The 24,005-nt window shown below is 39.7% G+C and overlaps 1 long non-coding RNA gene across 1 annotated transcript; it reads right to left on the reverse strand.

Annotated features, from left to right (window-relative positions):
* Positions 1–5: 5 nt before the first annotated feature.
* LOC139148721 (uncharacterized) lies at positions 6–23,644 on the reverse strand. Its single transcript, XR_011555981.1, has 3 exons — positions 23,509–23,644; positions 21,831–21,995; positions 6–251 (listed from the first exon to the last, which is right to left on the reverse strand). It is a non-coding gene; the product is annotated as an uncharacterized lncRNA (long non-coding RNA).
* Positions 23,645–24,005: the final 361 nt, after the last annotated feature.

Genomic DNA, 24,005 nt, shown 5'->3' on the forward strand with positions numbered 1-24,005 from the left:
GCTTTCAAAATGTTTTAATTGTTAAAAAAATTGTAAGGGACGTAGGTGCGTTTCCATCTCTGTGTTCACTGTAGCGTACTTTTGTTGTTAGATACCGCATCTCCAGTCACTGGGATTAACCGTTCAGTTAACAATGATCAAAGCAAAATTCGCCTATTCTTTCGTTCTTTCTAGAGTGCTTCATCTAGCAATCTTCATGACGGTTGCTAATTGGTTTATACGCCATGATCTGTGCTGTTACATAAAGTCGTCTGCAAAATAAACAAAGAAAAACAAATGAAAGAAGAAAAGAGATTTAAAAAGTAAAAAGTCGAAAGCAGAAATTTACAAAACAGTAATTAAATTGAAAAAAATAAAGTGGAATTGACCGATCGAGCGTACAGTATTTGCTGTACGCTGGCAATTACCCCGCCTGATTTTATTGAAGTATGGTTTAACATACGTTAATGCGTCATAAAGTGTAAATGCGCACCCATTACGGTTGCATAGTCGATTTTCCAAAAATCTATGGTTTGCGGGTAGGTATATATAGAGTAGAGCGCTGAACGTGACAAAACGAACAAAATGTCGAGCCGCATGAAAGTAAATAAATAAACGAATACAATATATATTAAAGCTTTAATGTCAACTGAAGGAGGTGAAACGGGTAAACGGCGGATGGATTTGTTTTTTCCTCAGTGCGATATCAATAGGGTTTAATTAAGGCTCGAAGGTCTGACTTGCTATGATGGGCGAAGACTTTGTGCTGGGTTTTGTTTCCTCGCACCCTTGGCTGGACTCGTGTGAGCTCTTACTTGTTGATGGATGGGCACAGTGAGCGAACCTCAGAGACGACGGTCCCGGAACTGGAAATTTAAACGTCGACTCGGTGAGGTTGTATGAAATACGATCTGGTGTGTGTTATGAACAAATACTTCCCTATTTCATGTATTTCAATGTCTGTCTAGTTTCTCTTCAACGTGCGAATAAACGGAGCTCTTGTCAAGATACCCTCTTTCAGGTGTGACTCTGAGTCCACCAGTTTTTTTGACATTTTGAAGTTTAATTCTTCGACTCGATAATTCACAATCTTTAAGGCTATACCGAAGGATTCAAATTGCTAAACAACGGTTGCTAATGGTAATTTCCAAAACCAATCAAAATACAAAGTTTTCATGGTTTTCTTTGCATAATAAAGATTTACAGAACCATACCATTCCAAAAGACGCAGGTTTATCGCGCGATTGGTCAGTGACGTCACACATCTACAAAGTTTCACAGCTCTACTATAAAACGTTTCAGCTCCTACAAATTTGCACCAAATTTTCCAAAATTTCAGAATGTAACACATGAGATACCTGTTTAGAGCCCCTAGCATGGATTAGGTTATCTGTTCAAGTACAAACGATTTTTGAACAGGAAAATATCTACTGTGTCATTTTGTGAAATTTTGGAGGGTTTTACGGCGATATCTCATAAACGGTCAGGAATTTTTAGAAACGCATGCTTATCTATATTTTCATGTATGACTTCAATAATCCTACCAAAAGTCAGATAAATTGGTTTACAATTGGAAGTGTTTAAAGATTGAGCATTTTCAAAATCCAGATGTCGAAAATCCATAGAAGATAAAGGAATGGTAAGATTTTGCACGTGCAAAAGAGCGCGTTTGGAACGTTGCGAGCGATAGCAACCAACGCGCGCTTTGAATCCTTTGGTATCCCCTTAACAATACAAATGTATTGTCATCATCTTTTTCCTTGTAAATAAGAATATTTCTTGTCAGTCTTATCTTATGTAAATTTCAATTAAATGCGTTGAAATGCAAAGTCATGGCTTTGCAAAGAACATCGCAATGTGTACAATATTTAATTTTGTTGTGGGCGACTGGATTAAATTCCAGACTAGAAGTTCATCACTGACAACAACACTGTACGCTGCATGCATACACTGTCCTTTGGCAAGTTGGGCACCGGGCGTTTCGTTGTGATGTGTATAGTTGAAGAAGAAACTGGATTCAACAAATTAAACAAAAGTGATGGAATATGATAAAAAGTTACAGCTAAATGGCAAACCTTGCTAAACACGTCAATTTCATTAAGTATACATCTTCCCCGCCCAGAAAACCTGTCCTGTCATATTGTGAAAAACATCGTGTAAGGAAAACAGTACATTTTCTTGTAAAATTCCAGACGGCGACGACGACGATAATGATGATGACGATGATCATGATCGTTGTTGTTGTTGTTGTTTGTTGTTACTACTTTTGATAAGTTATGTCATTAAACTTTCGTTAATTGTTTTCACGGTTGCTTAAGGCATAGGCAATATAATATGAGCGAGACCCGGCTTTTACTGTCCATGCTTAGGCCTATACTAATGTTTTTGATGTTGTCACCATGAACTAGCGTGCCACGAGCATGCATTATATCTAGATGAATTTGGCAACTTTCCACCCCGAGGGACATTTTCACTTTGCAGGCACACTTGAAACTCCTTTAGCCTTAACCATGTACGCATTTTACATAATTTTTGTTATTTATAAAATATAATTTCTTGTACTACATAAACCATGACAAGGTATCTAATATTGAACCTGTCAACACAGCTTGCATATGTGGAATGACCAATGCCGACAAGAAAATTTTAGTCGAATAGAATCCTTTTTCTGAACAATAATGTTGAATATTGTACGCTATGAGATTATCGACAAGATTTACAATTTGTATTTAAGGCCACTGTGGGAAGAAGGACAAGAGAATGCAGTCGTTTTGAGGGGAAAGTAATGAATATTATTGAAAAGTTAAAGTTATTGTCTGTTTAATTGTCTTGCGTTAGCAACAGTGTAGATTTTGAACGCATTACACGTTCGGCATGGCAGCAACATCATTATCCATCAGGCAGGAAACAGCTGTAAATTTTAATAGTATTTTTGTCATTATTCTGCGAAAAAAACCACCCAAAAACATTGTTCTACTCCCGCAAGTTATATTGAAGCTCAAAGTATGACCCTCGCTCATGGAACGCATCATTAACAATATGCAGTGTTATTGTTGGCGTGAAAATTGTCGTCGGGACGAAACTGCAGTCGGCGATGATAACATTGGAAATACACACATACGGAATGTGTTAATAAGTTGAAAACGGTGGGAGGGGGGTCATTTAGATATGTCAAAAGTTACATCTTCAATGAATTAAAAGTTGTTTCCCTTTCCCTTATTTGCCATGGTTACGTAAATCCGACCATGTTGTTGAAAACAATGGAATTTCTCTTATACCAAGGTTGGGTTTAAAAGGTTCCAGCTTATCACCTCGATGAAAGCTAAAGATGCCGTGACTCATTCGGAAGTGCTCTTTACGAGAACAGAAACCTTGCTCACATTCCGATGATGTAACCATTAAATTGGAGCGCTTCCACGAGACGGGTGGACACACGTTCGCTTCGCGATTGTTTCTGGGAATCCCAGCTGTTTGTTCGTGTTTCGGTACGGTATGAGAGAACTTCTCTGTCACGTGCTGTTTAGGGATGTCTGATAGGAGTTCGATCTAACAAAGCTACCCACCAAAATAAATTTGAAATTTATTTTCTCCTTGGCGTTTTTGAAATCCAGCTTATTTGTCCCACATTTAGTACACTGTGTGCCGGCCGAACTTTCGAAGACTCCCAGACCCCATCTATTTTCCATTTCATTTGACATAACCATGTTCTGTGCGTGGTTAACGCTTGCAATTGAAGTTTTAGACAGCCTCAAGGCCACCTGAGTCGAAGATGCATTCTTTTTGAGATGGTCGAGCGGTGACGTCACTCGAATTCAAATGAACTTTCGCAGGGGCCCAGAGAAAAATAATTTATAATGATTTGGTGAGCGTGACGCTGATGTGAAGTCGAAAAGTCTCTTCATGCAGGTAATCTATGGTGTCCGTCAGACCAACAGCGTAATTTCCCCCCTTATCTCATTGATTCTTTCGTGATGTTCTGAGCATTCCTCGACCACATCTCGAAACCATATTTCCACACTTCTACGTGCAACCACACGGCACAAGGCTGGATCTCTGCCAACGGTTGAAACTACCGAATAGAAAGGATGGCTCGCCCACGCTATCTAAATTCCACCGTATTTTTAAAAAAGATGCTATCGAAGAGAAACGAATGCGGGAAAACAGGAAGGAAAAACAGGAAGGATCATGATTTTTTGATTTACTCAAATGAATTCAAAACATGCTTTTTTTTTAGAAAAATCATGAAGTTAGTATAGATAATAGGTCAGAGAAGAAGTCCAAAAAAGGTGCTGTATTCACAGGAAACGATAAATTGTCTTTTTAAAAGGACAGTAGATGTAGTTTATGATAATATTTTCACATTTTTTTTGATAAAAGAAGACATTTTCTTCTTCGCCTTTACAAATGTTGAAATTACCCTTGCAGAACATCGTGTATAATAAGGCAGTGTTGTTGTTAACATGTGAATTCTGTTCGGGACTCATCGTCAACTGAACACTATGCTCACCGATATTGTTTTGGAAGTAGAAAACGAGGTTGCATCTCACAGACAATACTGAAATACGAGAATACTGGAAAATACATTTAAAGTGTATTGAAAGCTAATGTATGTCGCTGAAAATGACTATCAAGACGCCGCAATTGAAACTCGCTCGCAAAATACCAAATATTGAAACAATCTTTACATTCAATTTGAATAATTTTCAATGAAAAATGAAATGTAAATAATTGGTCGATTTTTAGATTCAAATACGGAAATGTCGTTTATATCGACAATTGGGATTTGTTGTCTCTGTAAAGCTATAGTAAAGGCACGTTACGTGTAACTTTTCGAGGCTTTTCTAATGTTTTTGTTATCTTCGTAAAATACAGTTTCTTGTTCTACTCCCAAACTCACGGATGAATGCCCAGTGTTCAACCTGTAGACATAGCTTATATATGTGTGCAATGTCCGATGTTATTTTTGAAACCGATTATTTGTCTCGACTATAATTCATCAACAGTAAGATCAGATGCTGTTGTACTACACAATGGGGTTGTCTATACAAGGTCAATGCTGCTGTAGTTCAATATTCATTCGGGAAGACAAAGCGGGCAACACAACCAGTGATCCCCTGTTGTCCTGACCGTGATTCGATCATAGCTTGTTTTGGTCCTGGACCCAACGCACCCACACGAACTTTCGGTACCTGTCCGCCAAAGATATATTGCCTCTTTTTCTCCCAGCATCGGCGACAGACTTTTCCCCTTCGCAAAAAAAAGAGAAAGCCTTCGTAAACATGAAAACATCTGGGGATGAAAATGGAGGGGATGAAATATGTCACCTTTCTTAAGGGAACCCGCTGGTGACGTCATCGCGCATCCTTTGTGAAATCGATCAGGTCCATTCTCTGTTTCCGCGGGGCGACATTAAAGCTCAACCCGACTCATAAAGTACAGCCATCAACGATCGAACACAGGACATCGGTGAAGAGAGTTTGGGGGTAGAAATCACAACTCCTCTTTTTCGCTTGTGACCTTTGAACTTTAAAGCCCCGGCAGCCGTAACTTTTTACGCACTCCCCGCTAGTTTTGTCTCTGTAAGCTTCGTTTAAGGTCCAGTCGCCGTAACTTATCATTCATTTGCAGTATTTTTGTTCTCCATGTAAGATGCAGTTTTTTTGTCAACTCCAAAAATCACAGTGAAATATATTTCTAGCGTTCGGCTTGTAAACACAAACTTTATGGGACGAATGTCTGATATATTTTCACAGGTGAATTTTAGGTCCAGACACTAATCAATTTGGCAACTGCACTGCATATTGCACAAAACGCTTTGTGTTTTCAATGTTAATTCTTTGCATTTCAACATGCTTTAGTTTAGGAAAATAAGGAGCAGATGCCTTGGCTTTTATTGAACCAAATATTCGAATATTATCCACAATTTACATCAACTTGTATTGTACAGATGAAAGGATTTGGCTTGGCTTCGAAAGTTGTAACGAAATCTGCATGAATATCTAAATAAGAATAATACTGATACGCCGATGCGTGCGATTGACTTCTTGCGAGTATTCCAAAGACTTGGTTTTTACTGACGAAGAAGAATCTTCTCAGGTGAAATATTTCCCAATCTGAATAGTATGCTGTTCAAAGTCTAGGCACCGACGCAGTACATTTGCGTCATCGCATCTGGTGGCGACTTATAATTTCAGTTTGTCTGTGGCATGACATCATTGTCTTGGTTGTGGTACGTGGATTCGGGAAAAAACCCTCACTCTTTCATTTAGGCAATTAAAATTTGAAATACGACGCCAGGGACTGATTCAGGTCGATCGGAAGACCCTCTGACACTGTCTTCCATCTTTTGACTTTCACGAGAAAAAGTTACCCAGACAAATTCAGGCCTCCGAGTAATTCAACTCTCAAACACCAACCCAAATTGGTGTCCTGAAAGGCGGCCCACACAGGAGCTGGCCCGGCCGGTTCACATCTATTTATTTCCCTGTCTCTCCAACTCGGAAAGGCTGCTCGTTTCTGGTCACTATTTCACCACTTACGTCCAATTAATTAAGGGCCGGATTGACACTTTGTCGCGGGCTTTGATTTTGGCACCGGGGCAGCTCTTGACGGGAAAATAAACAAGTTGGGCCTAAACTGTGCTACAGTACGTCCGTCTGGTCGAGAAGCAAGACCGCAAGTGCTCAACCCAAGTCTGGAAGATCGGTCCTAAAGTTTGTTTTGAGAATTTACAAAAAAATGTAAGGTTGTAAAATTTGTGTTTTAACCTCAAAGGAAAGTGCAAATGCAAAGGTACCTAATTAAATCCTATTGATGGTTGTTATCGATATCAGTTCTCAAAGGTTGTTATCAATGTTAACTAATTGTGTAAACTCTGGAATTATAATTTTTCTTGTCTTAAAAGTAGCGTACGTTTAGATTTGACTATTGACCATATCATGGGTACATCGCACAATGAAAAATAGTTCGGAAAATGGCGAATAAACCATCTATGTTCAAGAAATTTGAAATGTAATTCCTGGCACAAAGGTATAGTAAAGGTAAAAACCCAAAACAACACAAACTAATCATTGAAAGCAATTGAACACAAAGTTCTGAAAACTCCCTAAAATGTACATGAATATAAGAAATTTCCCATTTGTAACATTTCTTCGAGTTCAGACATTGCAGTTGTAATGTTGAATTTACTTAATAGTGACAAATCGTCTCCAAATCTGCTCCGAGTCTTAAAAGAGACGCTCCATTAAACGGTTGTCTATGGCCTGCCAACACGTGCTAACTCGGCCCTTTCTTCTGTGCCGTTGCCAGGCAACCGACATCCGCACGCGAACTCAATCTCCTGGGAGGTTGAGTTTATTGGTGGACAAACAAGAACAGTCGAAAAAAAAAGTTGTACGAGATCGGTCTCCGTGTTTTTCGCCCACCCCAAGTCTTGGGTGTTCAGGTTTCTCGCCAACTCAGTGGGAGAGATTGTTTGTTTGGGCAGCCACAGCAGTAATAAATTTCTAAAATTTGGCGACCTTCGACGGCCGCCTTGACATTGGCATTTGACATAAAATGGAGTGAAAAAAGAGCAGCTCTTACCCGAAGAATCAATGGCAATGAATTTGTTACCATGATACCTAAATACCCGAAATGCGATGCCTTCGTGTTACCCGCTGTAAACTTTGAGCTTGAAAATTATGGCTACTTTACTGCACCACATTTTTATCCGCCATATTTATTTCGTTTTCAAGGAGGTGTGATGTCTTCGCTTTTAATATCCTTGTAGCGTTAAGTCTCTTCTGGTTTTCTTGTGAAATTAGTCATTACAAAGACTTGACACTCAAATCAGTTGACTTCCAAGTTGTTATATTGACTCACCGATAAATAAACGCCTATTGTTAAGCGATTTCACTTTTTCTCAATAAAAGAAAATTTGGTCGATGAAGTCCATGAAGTTGGCGGCAGAAGACTGTGGGTTCGAAATTGAGGGTGTTTGATATCCTTAGTTTGTCACCAACATTTTTGATGATCTCACCTTGCAGGAAAAAATATTACAAGTGTAAGCACAAACAGTATTTTTGTGATTAAATGATAATAAGTCTTATTACTCTGTTTTTTCAATCAGCAAGAGTGGCAAAAATGACCAATGTATCTAGGCAGTAACAAGAACAAGTCCCTATGAACTGACAGTGGTGGGAGAAATTTGATTCACTTTATAACGGAAAATGTAAAGAAACTGGCTGGAAACTTACATGGCGCGGATTCATATGAATACCCAATATCCTATTTGCATAAATGTTATAGCATACAGCGTCCCATAACGCTTGAAATACTGTCTTTGGATTAGCAAAAGTGAGCGTAGATGAGATATCTTCACGAAAGAACTCGAGGGGTTAGGGTGAGCCCAAGCTCAGATTATTCTTGTTAAAAATGGGGGGAAATGTACACATATATGAAAAAATACTATGAAGTCCCGAGTACTCATAAAGACGCTTAATAGTTGGAAGTCATTGTCGATACCACAATAGGCATTATTGTTGATTAAAAGGCCACATTCGGAGCTTTAGTCAGACATTGAAACGACAATTTGTTTTCTTCACTCCTTTTGTTACAGTATTAAAATAACTTGATCTTGGAACTAATTACGATTTCCTTTTTTTACTTGGATGTGGTTGCCAGGGTATATGTATTATTTGGACTAAATCCTTAGCGATATGGACAACTGAGATATTGTCCCATGTATAGGCTTTCAGGAGGGTATATTCTCTGCTCAAACAAAACGGCGGATTTTGAAAACACAACGCCTGGCTTGACGGCGGTCCTCTTACACTAGGAAAACTTGCCTCCAATCCAAAGATAAGAAAAATACGTGTTGGAAACTGTCAAGCCGAGAGAAAAGAAAGGCGACGAAGCCCAACACGCCTTTTGTTACGACCTGTGGGAAAACAGGAAGGGAACCAAGGCGAGACGCGGAATCTTTCAAAATGGGCCGCGGTGTGTAACGAAGCGGAGGGTACTCGCCGTGTTCGATTGCAGCGCGGTAATCGATTTCCGTCGGAGCTCGCAGGCGTGTACACCGTTGACGCATTTGAGCGGTTTTGTTGGTTGTTTTTATTTTACCGAGCCAGCCAAACGAAAATCAATTGCCCGTAAACAAAGTTTTGGCGGGTTACAAAGTAGGAACAATGCAGTCAGAATACTTGGCTTGTTTACTCTTTCTGGACACAAACGGAAGTTTTTTTTTCTCCTCCCCAACCTCTTTTTTATCCTCAATAAGCCATGACGGTTTAATCGGTCGCATTTGAACTTGTTCTGAATTTGTGGGAACACGCCTGATCTTGACCTTGGAAACCGACCGACAAGCCAATCCAGTGTTTCTGCTGAGTTGTTCATGGTTATGCCTGAGCTGGCCGGCATTGACTAGATCTTACAGTTATCTGAATCCAGTTATGGTGTTCATTTCAAGAAAGGAAATTGGACAATCTCTTCACTGTCAGTTATTTTAAGCTTCTGCGGAACTTCCTGTCAAACGTTTCGCTTCATACTTTGTACAAGTGAAATATCTATTAATATCGTTTGTATTGAAAACCGACAAAAAACCTGGTCGAAGGTCAAATTATGATTTAATAAGGCTTTCGTAACCTTTTTAAACATTTTCGAACTTTTGGTCAACCCTCCTTGAGCCGCAGGGCGCAAGGGGTCCGCGCTTGTGGTTGATAAGTTATGATGCGTTTGTTATCTTTCAGTCCTGTAAAATTACATGATGGGTTCAGGCACAAATGTATGAAGTAATATATTGTAATCAGTTAAAACGTAAATCAGGTCATCAGAGGAAGAGGCGCAACTTTCAAAGAAAAAATTGCTCACTGGATATGTTTATGGGTTTATAGGGGTATCTTTTGGTGCGGGAAGTCTTTGACACTCGCCAAAATGACCAAAATCTCGGAAAGGATAAGTGATGACTCTACGTTACATCACAAACAGCCGACAGCAGTAATATTTCATGTCTTCGACGTCGACGTGTGATGTAAAATAAATTGACGCATCATTACCACGAACGCTGTGTGATTTGGTCGATAACAACATTAGAAGGAGGTAATAACAAGAATTGGATAATTGCATTAAAAGTACTCCTCGTCATGCAAACAAAAAACCTCACCCCGTGAGTATTTTGTATCGTTCCTGCACACGATGAGCAATATTACACGTTTCTTGGTAGTTAACATTTATTTTTAAACTTCTGGTTTATGACTTCAGTGATCGGTACTGAAACCTCTCGGCCCGTACTTTCCGAATGGATGTTAGTTGTTTCAGCGTTCGTGATGGCAAGAAAGTCGTCACTCGTCAGCCAGAAGTCGGTAGTTAAAATGGTATATTATCAAAATAATCACAGATCACGGGGTTCAGGATAAGAGTGGGCAAGATGACAGGGCGTGAGGCACGCAGAGAACCTTTCGAAATTTGAAATCTATTTCGTTGCCTTCAAATGTCACTGTTATTGGTATAAGTCCTGTCGTAAAACATCCACAGTGGCAACTGTCAGTCGTGATTTCACAGGGAAAAGAGCTGCTGGAATTGGGATCGTTGGAAACTGAAAAAAAAACACAAACCGAGCTATCACAGAATGGGTCGAATAGTAAAAAAATAATGGAGTGAGCTCGGCTTCCATTTCGAGATCCGCTTTCTGTGTAAGTTCGTTTTGTTTATTGGGCTGCTTATTCGAATTTCTACTCTAGGGTTTGAAAAGCAGTCTAGTCGTGTTGCATCGAAGCCGCGGCGATGCGACAGGGCGGTCGCGAAATAATTCTCCACTGGAGTTACCAGGCAGAGTCTCAAGTTTCATTTTCAAAACAAACAAGAGTTTCTAAAGCCTCCCTGTATTATTTCAGTCAATTGCTGTTGCCATCTTAACGGATTAGCGAAGTTTCTCAGCCTCGGTTAACTTGACCGGATATTCTTCTTCAAAGATTTTTCCCCCGAAAAATCTTGTTGATTTTTTTAGAATATCTTTCTAATGCGTATTCTTTTAAAATTAATTTTTCCAGATCAGTATGGGCCTATTATTGCCAATATATCAACAGTTAAATGTGCAAGTCATAACTCGTCATCATCACTCCCTTACGTACACGTATGTGAGAAAAATCCTATCATGGCATTGCGTGATACATACACCTGTTGCACAAAGGAAAATTGCGTTACCATTGCACCTACGTTTTTCTGCCGTATTTATAGTGTATTTGAAAGGTTTTTAAAAGTTACTTTAACACCAATATCCTAGAAGAGGAAAGAAGATGAAGCTCTAAGCACTCTGTCTGTCTGTTTATCTGTCTATCCATGCATTCATCCGCATCCATCCATCCATCCATCCATCCATCCATCCATCCATCCATCCATCCATCCATCCATCCATCCATCTATCTATCTATCTATCTATCTATCTATCTATCTATCTATCTATCTATCTATCTATCTATCTATCTATCTATCTATCTATCTATCTATCTATCTATCTATCTATCTATCTATCTATCTACCTAACTATCTGTCTGTCTGTCTGTCTGTCTGTCTGTCTGGTTGTCTGGTTGTCTGTCTGTCTATCCATCCATCCATCCATCCATCTATCTGTCTATCTATCTATCTATCTATCTATCTATCTATCTATCTATCTATCTATCTATCTATCTATCTATCTATCTATCTATCTATCCATCTATCTATCTATCTATCTATCTATCTATCTATCTATCTATCTATCTATCTATCTATCTATCTATCTATCTATCTGGCTATCAATCGATCAATCTGTCTCTCAGTATCTTTTCTTTCTTGTTTGTTTTCTCTCTCTCCTCTCCTCCACTCTCTCTGACATGTCTCTGTCTCTGTCTGTCTGTCTGTCTCTGTCTCTGTCTCTGTCTCTCTCTCTCTCTCTCTCTCTCTCTCTCTCTCTCTCTCTCTCTCTCTCTCTCTCTCTCTCTCTCTCTCTCTCTCTCTCTCTCTCTCTCTCACTGGCGTCGGCTAATTCACAAATCTTTTTAAATAAAAATCTGATCAAATTCCTAATTCTGTACTCCCTAAATCAAGGATGTCTGTTTCTTACGTGTAAATTGAACGTTAAAACATTGTTGTGGTACTTTCAAACCCGAAAGATAACGCCACTCTAAAACATGAGTTCAGTTATCCGAAGTGACCGCTCGACGCTTTTGAACAGGTCCTTCGGTACTCCGTTCTGTGAAACAGGCGCTTCATCATTCGCCGATGTAGCAATGTTTTTCAACTAGATACCCTCATATGAGGCCTTACTTCTGCCCGACAGATCATGTGAGACTTCGCAAGTAATGTTTAATTTAAAGAGGAATGCTGTGCAGGCAGTAAGGTTTTCGCAGAAGCACAGAACACAATCAGAATACAGCCACCATGATTTCGTTAAATTATGTTGGCCGTTGTTGATGGATTTTGGTTGCATTGTCCTGGATTTCTTCTCCGTTGTACAGTCTGCATCACCGGGAGATATTTTTGACCTGGGTTTAGCTTGTCTCGGTATATGCCTCATCAATCCCGAGCCTTTGTCATTACATTAATGAAAGAGAGGTCTATTTTCGCTCAGTACATGCCATTTTGTCTGCATGCAATATTGGTTTCGTAAATCGCACGTGAGCCCTTGTTCAGGGGTTGTCCTGAAAATCAGAATTAATAAATTTTAGCTTCTAAAAATTATAAAAGCACCCAGCTTTTCCACTGTTTGGTGGCACTTTAAAGTCTGGTAGCGATACATCAAACGCAATCGCCAATTTAAGACTCAAATAAAAGAACGAGAATCGCGTATTTATTTGCAACCTGGCCAAAGTTCATTCCCAGAGTGGCGAGGGTCTCCGCTCCGAAATCAGGACAAGTTGGCAGTATTTCATACCGCCTGGACGTCACAGCTACAGATGGTTACACTAAACTACTGTCGACATAACGATAAATTGTATTTCTTTTACAGGCCGGAGCGTATACGGTACAACAAGTGACAAAAACCAGCAGGAGAAGGACCGTTCTCACTGGCTTGCCGTAACACAGTCGCTGTGTCCCCGTGGCAGTAAGCCGTGCGACAGCATCGTCAGCGCAAACTGACTAACAGATTTCACGTTGTTTGGATGCAACAACCAATCTCTAGGGCATGTTGTTATCAGGGGAAAACCATATGCCATGAGCAATTTTTTGTAATATTCAGTTTTAACACACAGTTTCACAGTTTCTCAGTAACACACAGTTTGAAGACACATGAACATGGCCGGATAAGTTGACACCGATACAAAACTTGTTAGCCACAGTGTCAATCATTTTACATGAAAACGCAATGAAACAATAACTGAAGTCATTAGTGTTTTGTTCGGTATTTTTAAAGTTCGATGTGTCAACCGCTGCTTCCTGCTTCATTCCCGGGGGCAAATTCGAAAAACGCCGAGTATTCTGCTCGTTAAACACGATGTACGTGTTCATGATATGCGCTTTGTTATTTCTGACAAGTGACGCGAAAGGCACTCCACATATTCATTTGCCCAAGCACTCAACCCAGAATGCTAGTTTGCAAGCCATGGTGAAGCTCGGTCGTTTAGGAAGGCAATGACTTTCAAACCTGAAATATCTCTTTTTCGTTTTGGTTAGGGGGTTACACTAAAACAACCGAAGTACTATACGGCATTGCCCAAAATTCGACGTTATATACACAATCCGTGTTCAGCAATATGCTTGCAAGTACCTATCCGCAGTCTTGGTATGGCACCCCAAAAACTTGTCGGAACCACTCAGAGGTTCTAGAAAAAACAAAATGTAGTGTAAGGACATCCAAAAAAAAAATAGAAACCATAAGAAAGTAGGCGATAACTTTTGTGCCTCTTGAATTATTCACTGAAGAGTGTCACAGAGTTTGCGCAATAAAAGTGAGTTCAGTTTCTCAAACAACGCGCTTGCATTGACATTTTGCTGCGAGTATGAACTCTGCTCCCTCGGTTTGACACTAGCGGGGTGTTCTCCGAAATAAAACCCCGGAAAATTAAGAATGTTACACTCAATTAAACCTCATCCGAAAAGCACATCTCCAGAAGTGCTTTGCCCTCTGTGAGTGTGTGTCTCGGAGTGTATTTCTAACCACAGGGGGAGGTTCCATAGAGCTATGTGTGTGGTAAAAATTGCGCTCCGAGCTTCTTTCCAATCAGTGCATTAATTAATTAAAAAACCTTAATTAAAGTATGTTGGATAAGCGGGTAAGTGGACGCGTCCTAAGCGCGGAAACATTCCGTGAATTCTTGGCTGGCATGGCAACGCTATTAAATAGTCGGCCAATGATACAAAATGAGCGCGAGCCAAATTGAAAAGCGAGAGATTCCGCAGTTTGTCAAAGTATGCGTAAGACATTTTTATAGTATAACTATGAAAGAAATTTGAAACTGTTTCCGCCCCCACATTTCTCGAGAGTGGTAATGGAATGGCGAAATTGCGTCTTAAAATTGTTTTCTCTCGATTTAAACCTTGGGAGTGAGATAATATGGTGAGATTTTCTCGCGCATGGAGTATAATCGTCCATACTGGTGCCTTTATGATATGCTTTGGGTGGGCTCTTGTCGATAGAATGTGATCAGTGCGTCTATCTTTCCTCTCTCCGTCTGTCCATAACAATTCCCTCTTCATGGATCAGCATACCCTTGCCAAGATTAAGCATGACCGGCGCTAACATTGTTGTGACTTCGACTAGCACTGTGTCGTCTACCCGTTGGCGGGTTGTAGTGCCGGACATTGCGAGAATACCGAATGATATCGCGCTGTCCCGCGGTTTTTAAAGACCAAAACACAAGAATTTATATGTAAGAGCCGAGCAGTACTTATCGGCTGATGTATGAAGTAAATATGCAATATACTATGCTTGTTACGTTATAAAAATAGAAAAAAGAAATCTTACTCAAGACATTCATGAAATACAAGTTAATTGCAGGAATATTAGAGTCGAGTGGTTTTTTGCTGTTTTAATGTTATGAGGGATATTCTAAAATAAAAATAAAAAACTCAAATTACGTTCATCAATCATCGCATTGAAGATATAATAAAACATCTATTAACTTATGCTGATGTCTCCATTGTTTGACACTGTCAGCAGTACGACATCACACGGCACGCTTCTTGTAGACATCAGAATTTTATCATCTTTTTCTTCACTAGTATGTATGTATGTATGTATGTATGTATGTATGTATGTATGTATGTATGTATGTATGTATGTATGTATGTATGTATGTATGTATGTATGTATGTATGTATGTATGTATGTATGTGTGTGTATGTATGTATGTATGTATGTATGTGTATGTATGTATGTGTGTATGCATGTGTATGTACTTAAAGTATGATTATATATATATATATATATATATATATATATATATATATATATATATATATATAACAGAATTACGATCAAAGACTGCGACATCGTTCCTTTTAGGCTACTTTTATTCTTGTTTTCAATAACATATACTTTCAATCGTTGTATCCTAGAAGAATTCGGAGACCTAGCAATTTCTGCTCGAAGCTAAAGTTGCATTTTTGTTATTCTAACCCCACCTTTCATGTAATATCCGCAGAGCACTCTTACTCTGGAATCTGGTTCGTGTGATAGTCACTGCGAATGCCAGCAATCAAAGAATAAACAACAATTTTCGTACATGTTTTTATTTTTAAATTCGAACTTGTCCGAACTAGTCCAGTATTTTACGTGTAATCTACACATTACGGGAAATACCTGCAGGAAACTATGCTTGACCAGCATGCTTTGCAAGCACAGGTCGTCGAAATATTGATTAAAGCTACTCTCGCCTCTCTGTGCATGTCCAGCAGATGTCGCCGGAATCATATACCCTTGGAAGTTTTCTTATCAAAAGTATGAGTGACAAATGAGCGATTCGATGGCTATGGTTCGGTAATGCATCGAACATGTGACAGCCGTCGTACCTGTCTGTCACAGGGCATCCAAGTTGAGGAGGATGAGAAATGAACGTGAACTGTGACAAGAGAAGTGACGTGAAAATCGTTTCACATGACAAGGTTAAGGTTGAACAAGAGAAATGGCACTTGAAAATGGCTTAATTCGAATGACCTTTACGAAATATTGCTCTTGTACTTTGTGTTTCAGCGCACTCTACGCTCTACCAGGACGAGAGAGTGCGCCAAGGATGAGCGTCACGGTTCATACCACTTAATCTCCTAAAGGTATACCATGGTAGTTTCAGATACCGACGCAAGATCCCCCCGAACGAAAGCGAGCTCTTAAACTTTTATTGAATTCATTTAAAACTTTTAGTGCCAGAAGAACGATGTTATGTTGCACACGCCCCAGTTACATAACATCTAACGGGACAAAAAATAAGGCGGAACTTTTAGACCTTCGGTCAGTTTAAAGGGGCAATAGCCGTGACGTTTGGGAATTTTTCCATTATTTTTGTTCCAGAAAACAAATATATTTTCTTCTTCGCTTTCTGCTCCGTAAAATATATTGAAAAAACCAGTGACTAGCCTTGGAAAGGAAGCGTTTTGTGGACATTTTGCAATTGTCTAGAACCTGTCCGTAGTTTCAGTACGGGTACCGCACCAAAGTCATGGGGAGGTTCTAGACAAAATATGCAATGTGATTACAGACAAATGAATTCGAGTCCGGATCAAGTTCAATTTTCAAGAATGAAATTGGACTTCAATTGACGAGATGAACCGTAGACAGTCAAACGATGGCAGAAGAATGACTATTGGTGAAGAGTGGGTATTTTGAAAATGATGTAAGGTGTTGATTAAGAAACTCTTTCACAGACAACAAAAATGACAGAAAGAAATGAATAAAAAAGTTAATGCACTGGACTTTTAATTGGTTTGTCACGGTGTGTGACCGTAAATTGATCTATCAACAACAATAAAAGTTTTTGAAATATAAAAGTTCAACTCCTCGTAATAAGAAAATGGGATTTTCGTTCAACGCTTTATTAATGACAGGAAAACCTAAAATATCATTGATCATCGTCGTAAAGTATAGACCTCTTTACGGCATCAGCTACCCGCGCTACTGCCGAGAGGGTTTTTGCGGTAGTCCACGGAGCAAAACAAAATCTGGCCCGCCAGAATGTCATCGTTCTGCCCCGGTGTCGCATATGTGCGGCATGCATGTAAAAGTCAGGGGGATCTCTACCATCTACGGTTGCACCTATTTATTTGCTTAGCGGCGAGCAACCACTGAGGCCAAATCTACATATAATTAATTGGGCTGTTAATTATGATTAATTGGACATGTGCCAAAGGCCGAAGGATGAGTTATGTGTTCGGGGTTGCGGGTTGGACTTGAACGCGATAGGATATTAAGCACGGTGTGATCTTGATGACGATGCTCAAGGAAGTTTACAGCCGATCTGGCCTTTTTCGTAAAAAATTGCGAACAAGAAACACTCGTACAGAGCACACCCACAGAGTAAAAAGGGATTATCCCAAATCGATTCATGGGAACTTTTCGCACAACAATTTATTGCCAGCACGGTTACCAAGACCCATGCTGCATACCTGCATCCTAACCGCCATTGCTACGCAATCATACAGACGACTTGCAAAGCATCGAGGCTGGGGTCTTGTCGATATTGCTTAACATCGAGTACTGTGGGTATAGTTTCTCCAGGCCGAATCATCCAGATACCTCGACAAGTAAACCATAGCCGGGCTAGTAAAAAGAAACCCAGGGGTCTAGATAAAGTTAGATTCCGTACGCCTCAGCTATATTTCGCTTCGAGTTTGTTATATAGCCATGTGGCTGGAGGTGAAAATACATTAAGCCTTCGTCCAACCGTTAATACCCTCGGACCACCTGCGTTGTGGAGCCCGCCTTCAGAGAGAATGAGAGAGGAAAGAAAGATCCTACTTGGGTAGAAAAACTTTCTCTCCCATCTGATACCATTAAGTAGTTCGCATCAACGAATAAAACCGTCTTCCGAGTATTGATTTCTCGGCTCGTAACCACTTGACACTGCAGTCCTGGCCACTGCTCCTCGCTTTGATTGCGAGCGGTTGGAAATCGCATCCAGTGGCCAGTAAACATCTTTTAAGAATAGTGACCACGTTTTTTCAAGAAGTTTATCGTAATATCTTTTATTGTAGCATGAATGGTGTTGCTTTAGCGCCACAGGAAGTCCTAAATGTCAGCTATGTCCATAATGAAATCTAAATATTTGGACTCCGGGTTGATTTGACCACGTGACTGCGAAAATCATCGCTGTTTGAGGTATGCTTTTTTGGAGCGTTCCTCATTGCTGCTATTGAGTCGCGCGTACTGCATTGTACATTTCTGCAGAATGAATCTAGCAAACACGTTAAAAAGATTATTGCGAAGCACGTGACAAATTCTGTGAAATATCCACATGTGGGTTTTTTGTGGACGTCCTTTCGCGTCCTTTCGCGCGTGCTTTCGCGCACTGGAGAAACGATTATCGATACGATTAGCTTTAACTCGATGAAAAATCACCACTCGGAAATAGTAACATTTTAACCACACTGGCACTCACAGTGGACAAAATAAATGCCCAAGGAATTTACATATATAGCTCACGTTGTCGTTACATGTAACTATCATTCATCATTTTGCTGCTCAAAATAGCATAATTACATGTTCAGCACACAGAGGCGTCAATATTCCGTAGTTGAAAAGCGCGGACGAAAATAAGCTAATTTTCAAATAACTTCTTTGGGTTATTTTGCAAAGTGAATGTCTTATGTAATTTTTCTTTGTTTGTTTGTTTGTTTGTTTGTTTTGTTTGTTTGTTTTATCATCCCTAGGATATTTCCCATTTTATTTTTCCTGTTATATTCATTCATCTTGATGCGTTTTCCATACTTTCTTCACGTGCCACAAAATGCATGTTTTCACTCAGTTTCAAAGCAAGCATTCAAGCAAAAAACAACAATAACAAAAACAACATCATCATCATCATCATCATCATCATCATCATCATCATCATCAACAACAACAACAACAACGACGACGACGACGACGACGACGACGACGACAACAACAACAACAAGCCACAGAAACAGGATAGCTACTTGAATTGTAATTTTCATATCACTCGATCTGAAAACGAGATAAAAAATACTGTCCCCTTTACATTACATCATTACAGAACGATTTGCTTTATTCGTAATTGATCCGAGGACTATATTGCGTCAGTCACACTGCATTTATTACTGTCCTAATCGGCGACTTAACAGGTCTATAAAAACCGCAAAATGTAAAAATGTGTCAAATTAATCAAAAACTGTTTTTTGTAGACTTTCGTTGCATCCTCTATTGACCAATGAAGTAAATTATAAGACAGGCAAAATAAACTATTTTCACAACATCTTATAATCTCTGCAATCAGATGTATTTTGCGGTTGATCGATCATTAAAATATCTTGATGATGGCTAAAGAATGGGGAATTAAGTAGGTTGTCCATATCAGCATTAAAATAATAAAGAATGATTAACAAATCAACACAAATGCTGACATAATAAACAAATTAAGCATGTCGAAATGGATGATTTCTTCGTGAATTTACTATGAGAAAAAAATTTTCAGAACATTAAGGGGTCAAAATTTCGGCATCTGCATCAGATACTGCATTTTATTAATTCAAAATATTTATAAATGCATGTAACTCTCGAATGCACACTGTGAACATCGAACATTTGAAGGACTTTTGGTTTTTCTGTATGCTGGTCGAGACTCTCAAATTTTACATTGTTGCTGCGAAAACAATGTTAGGAGAGTTGGCGGGAGGATTTGGCGAAACAAAAAAGTACATTCTAGTATAATCACGAGTCGTTTTTGTCTTGAGGGGGGGGGGGGTGATATGATAATACTGTACATGTGATTGCAAGCAAATCTCGTTCCACTGCGTTCTTCTTTGTATTAAAGCAGTTGATAAATTGGACTGTTTCGACGCTGTAATTTAAGAAATAGGGTTAGGGACTTCAAGAAGGTTGACATCACGTCGGTGTTGTCTTCAAGAATTCAAAAGAATGCTACGAAGACCTCGGGTACACAAAAATAGCATTCTGTGTGGAGGGGTATGTATTCGATCTTTCGTCAAAACGTATATTTTATCCTGCAAGTCAGATTTTCATCAATCATCCTGGCCCTATTTAATCGTGTCTCGCTCTTGACAATTTTCGATACCCCTGCTTGTACCGTGTGTACTTGTACCAGACGACAAACACCGCAGAAGTGTTACCCCGTCTTGGTTTTTTTTTCCATCGAGAAAAACGCACGTACTTTATGACTCCTTGTCCGGCCCTGAGTCAGCAATTCTTACCACAAATACAGTCAAACCATAACATATTTGGGTTTTTTTCAAATAGACCCATATGTTTTACGCACAGTGAGCAAGCTTGGGGGAAGAAACAACACACCGAGCGGTTTATTTCTCCCTCTTGCGCTTCTGAAGGGCTACCATACCCAGTAAGGGTTTCGGCAGTTTCACACATTAACGCTCTCTATATTTGCATTGGTCCCCTAAACGGCGTACTTTCAGGGTTTAAGAATGACTAATCCCTCAGTGCTAGATACGAGACTGAACTGATGTTTTTTTTAAAACCCGATTTGCGTTAAGCCATTTACGGCAGGCGAGTAACTTAAAGGTGAATGCATTCATCAATTTCAAGATATTAGATTTAATTCAGCGAATAATTTTCTGCTTGTGCGTTTACTGTATGGCAAAGTTCGACAACCGATGCAGCCTGAGTGAGTTGCACTTCGTAGCCATGGGAAATTTTTCATTCTCTCGAGCTTGCACACAAAAAGTTAGGACAAAATTTGAAGATGTGAATTCAGGCTATCGCACCAGCTTGATCCTAAAATACGAGCATGAGGTTGGGAGATTTGCGAGACTTGTGTTCTCCGTGAAAAAAAAATGACGACTGCCCTTCAGTTTGATTTTGAATCGGCCTCGCTATGATCCTCCGATTTCCGGGCTTTGGGAAAGCAGTCTAAAATCCCTGGTTTTCCGAAAAAAATCTGAAAATTGAAGGACATGTTCTGGCTTTAGTTTCGCGAATGGAGAGAGTTCGAAAAAGAGTGCACGGCGAATGCGCGGGATTGTTCGCCGCCCTCTCGTGCGCTACATTAGACACACTAAATCGACAAGAACGCAAGATCTGCGTGCTGTTTCTCTGCTTGACAAAGCTAGTTAATTAAGATTCAAGTTCACGTTGAGATGATTGACATATGACACAGATAAGCAAGATCAACGACCTCAAGTATCAAATATGCAACTTGCTTTCTTTCATGAAAAGTTTCGTTAAACGAAACGTATTCATTTTTTCAGCGGACGAGGTGCCATAATCTCCCAGTTCCAGAAAATGGACTAGGGCAAAGTTAACTCCATTAGAATCTCTACAAAGCAATGGTGCAATATTTCTTCAACAAATCAAAATGTTATAGCTTGCCTAAATCTCTATTCTTTCAAATTTCATCAATTTCAGGCCCCTCTTGTCACTTGTTTATGATTTTCAAAGATATATATCTTTCAGAGCAAAAACGTCAGGGTTATATTCATACTGGCTCGGCTAAAATAAAATAGCGCGTGGCATTCAGTAACTATAATTCACAAAAAGGTCTCGACTTTTTCCTGAAAGTTTGCCAGATTTTTACGATACATAAATATACGAATATGCAGAGTTCGATTTTGAGGGCTGTCTCGGTGACCCCGGCGGATTGGTGCTGGCCTAGCCGCGTACTGGGGCCCTTGCAACTACCACGGTGGCCCGGAGTGAGTAACTCGGTCGGCCACTGCGTGCGATCTGCCACGTGTACAGGGTGAAGTCTTACCTCGCAATGACAGCTTGGAGGACCAGCTGTTTCTCGGAAGCTCGCTGACATCTTATCTCCGTTCGCTGGGTTCGAGTACCGTGTGCGTGGTCACCAGTAGAAAGTTTGGTGCCCCGGGAGAGGGTTGCAAAGTCAGCCGTATGAGAAACGGTCGAAAAATATCTACTGAAAATGAGAGGTAGAAAAGGGCCTGCAAATATAATACCTCGTTTTGTTATAAAATGAAGGACTTCTCTCAGGCGGGGACAATGGTATATGTGTGATGTATTGATATTATCATAGTAGGCTGTATGTATATTTTATTTCACAAATATTGTGCCGATTGGTGTGAAGCGCCACCATTGGTAAAACGACAGATTGGGGAGTAATATTTTTGGTGGCGCTAAACCATAAATGGGAAGCCTTAGGCAAAGTTGTGTTGTAAATGTCTCTTGTGTGATCATGTGCGGGCGCTATCACGGAAGTCTTAGTCAGAATTGATCTGTGTGTGAAATAAAACGTACAAGCAACATTGTCATGAACATCAAATGGGTCAACTAATGTTCTGATGAATAAATTTGAGCAAAATATTGAAAAAGTGTCTAAATTTGTAAAATATTTTTATTATCACCACCGGGATGTGTTTAACTCTAATTACCATACTGCCACCTTCACCAGAGAACGAACCACGAAGACAGCTAGAACTTAGAGCTTGTGCAGAGAGAGAGAGAGAGAGAGAGAGAGAGAGAGAGAGAGAGAGAGAGAGAGAGAGAGAGAGAGAGAGAGGAGAGAGAGAGAGAGAGAGAGAGAGAGAGAGAGAGAGGGAGAGAGAGACAGAGACAGAGACAGACAGAGACAGACAGAGACAGACAGAGACAGAGAGACAGAGACAGAACAACGCACGATAATTTGATCACCCTTCTTCAGTTAAGATTAATTAGCATTATTTTATATCGTGTGCGTCAAATTTACTGAAAAACTCTCCATAAATACTCAGCGTCACGCTTCTTTTAAACCATCTTTTTTTTCTCACGCAGCGAGGTACGAGGTAAGCAGCCCTACAACATTAAGGTAGAACGCACCTCGGGGACAGACATTCGGACTCTCAAACTTTTACAGTTCTCTTCTGATATACCGCATGGTGGGGGTTCATTTTAAGCTCTTGGTGAAAGAAAACTTTTCACCGGCTTAGTTTTTGAAAATCAAAAATTTTTATTTTTCGCCGTAGAGTTAACACAGGGATGGCGGCCATTTTGAATTCTAATATCGGTAAATCTTGGGTTATTTGTTTCTCCAGTACCAAAATTTGCACGGTGACCCCTATTTTTATTCTTGATTTTGAAAGAGAATGATTGAAAGATTCCTTGAGGAAAGTTAGAGCAAAAAGTTTAAGTCTTTCACTTTCGAGGTGCATATTACCTTAACATTAACAAAAAATACAACCCGGCACACAGAAACAAGCGTAAACATTAGAGACAACACCTATACACGCAAGACAGATCATAATTGTTTACGCCAATTTATATGCCAACAACAAATAAACACACTCCAGGGGTAGTCTTTACATCAACCGATGTCAGTAAAGACACCATTGACAAAATAATGACAAAAATTTCCAAAAGAACCAAACGATTTACTATTCATGACCATAAAACGTTAGTTACCAATAGATGCAGTGTAAAGATTTTTCTCTACATACCTGTATATATGTTCTGTTGTAGTTTTTATAACTTGTCGCCATTCACGCATATTTGTTTTGTAGGCATGTTGTCCGCTTTGAGATGCAAAAACAACATATGGACGATTTGTTTTTGTATCAAAGAGCGAAACATAATTTCTGATAAACATCTGTGGAGGTTTTTGCCTGCTCGAGTTTATTTCGGAACTCACATACGGTCTCAGAAACCGTTGTATGTCCTCGCAACGCTGTACGGGGAGCCCAAGAGTGACGGATCGTCCCTGTCGACATATGCATAGTTAGCCTACATATTTGTATAAGTCGCTGGATTTGGGACATACCTACCGTCGTTTTTTTTTCAACCCTCTTTCAACAAGGAAAACTATCACCTGAAATATTGTCATTCTCTTTAGGATCTACTGAGCAGGTAGAAGGGAAGTCATCGTTTGCGATGTAGTGTCGATGTATCGATTAATCCGAGTAGACTTTCTGAAATTATGATGAGCGTTACGGTGACA

This window comes from Ptychodera flava, chromosome 13 (assembly GCF_041260155.1).
Source record: "Ptychodera flava strain L36383 chromosome 13, AS_Pfla_20210202, whole genome shotgun sequence".
Taxonomy (NCBI): Eukaryota; Metazoa; Hemichordata; class Enteropneusta; family Ptychoderidae; genus Ptychodera; species Ptychodera flava.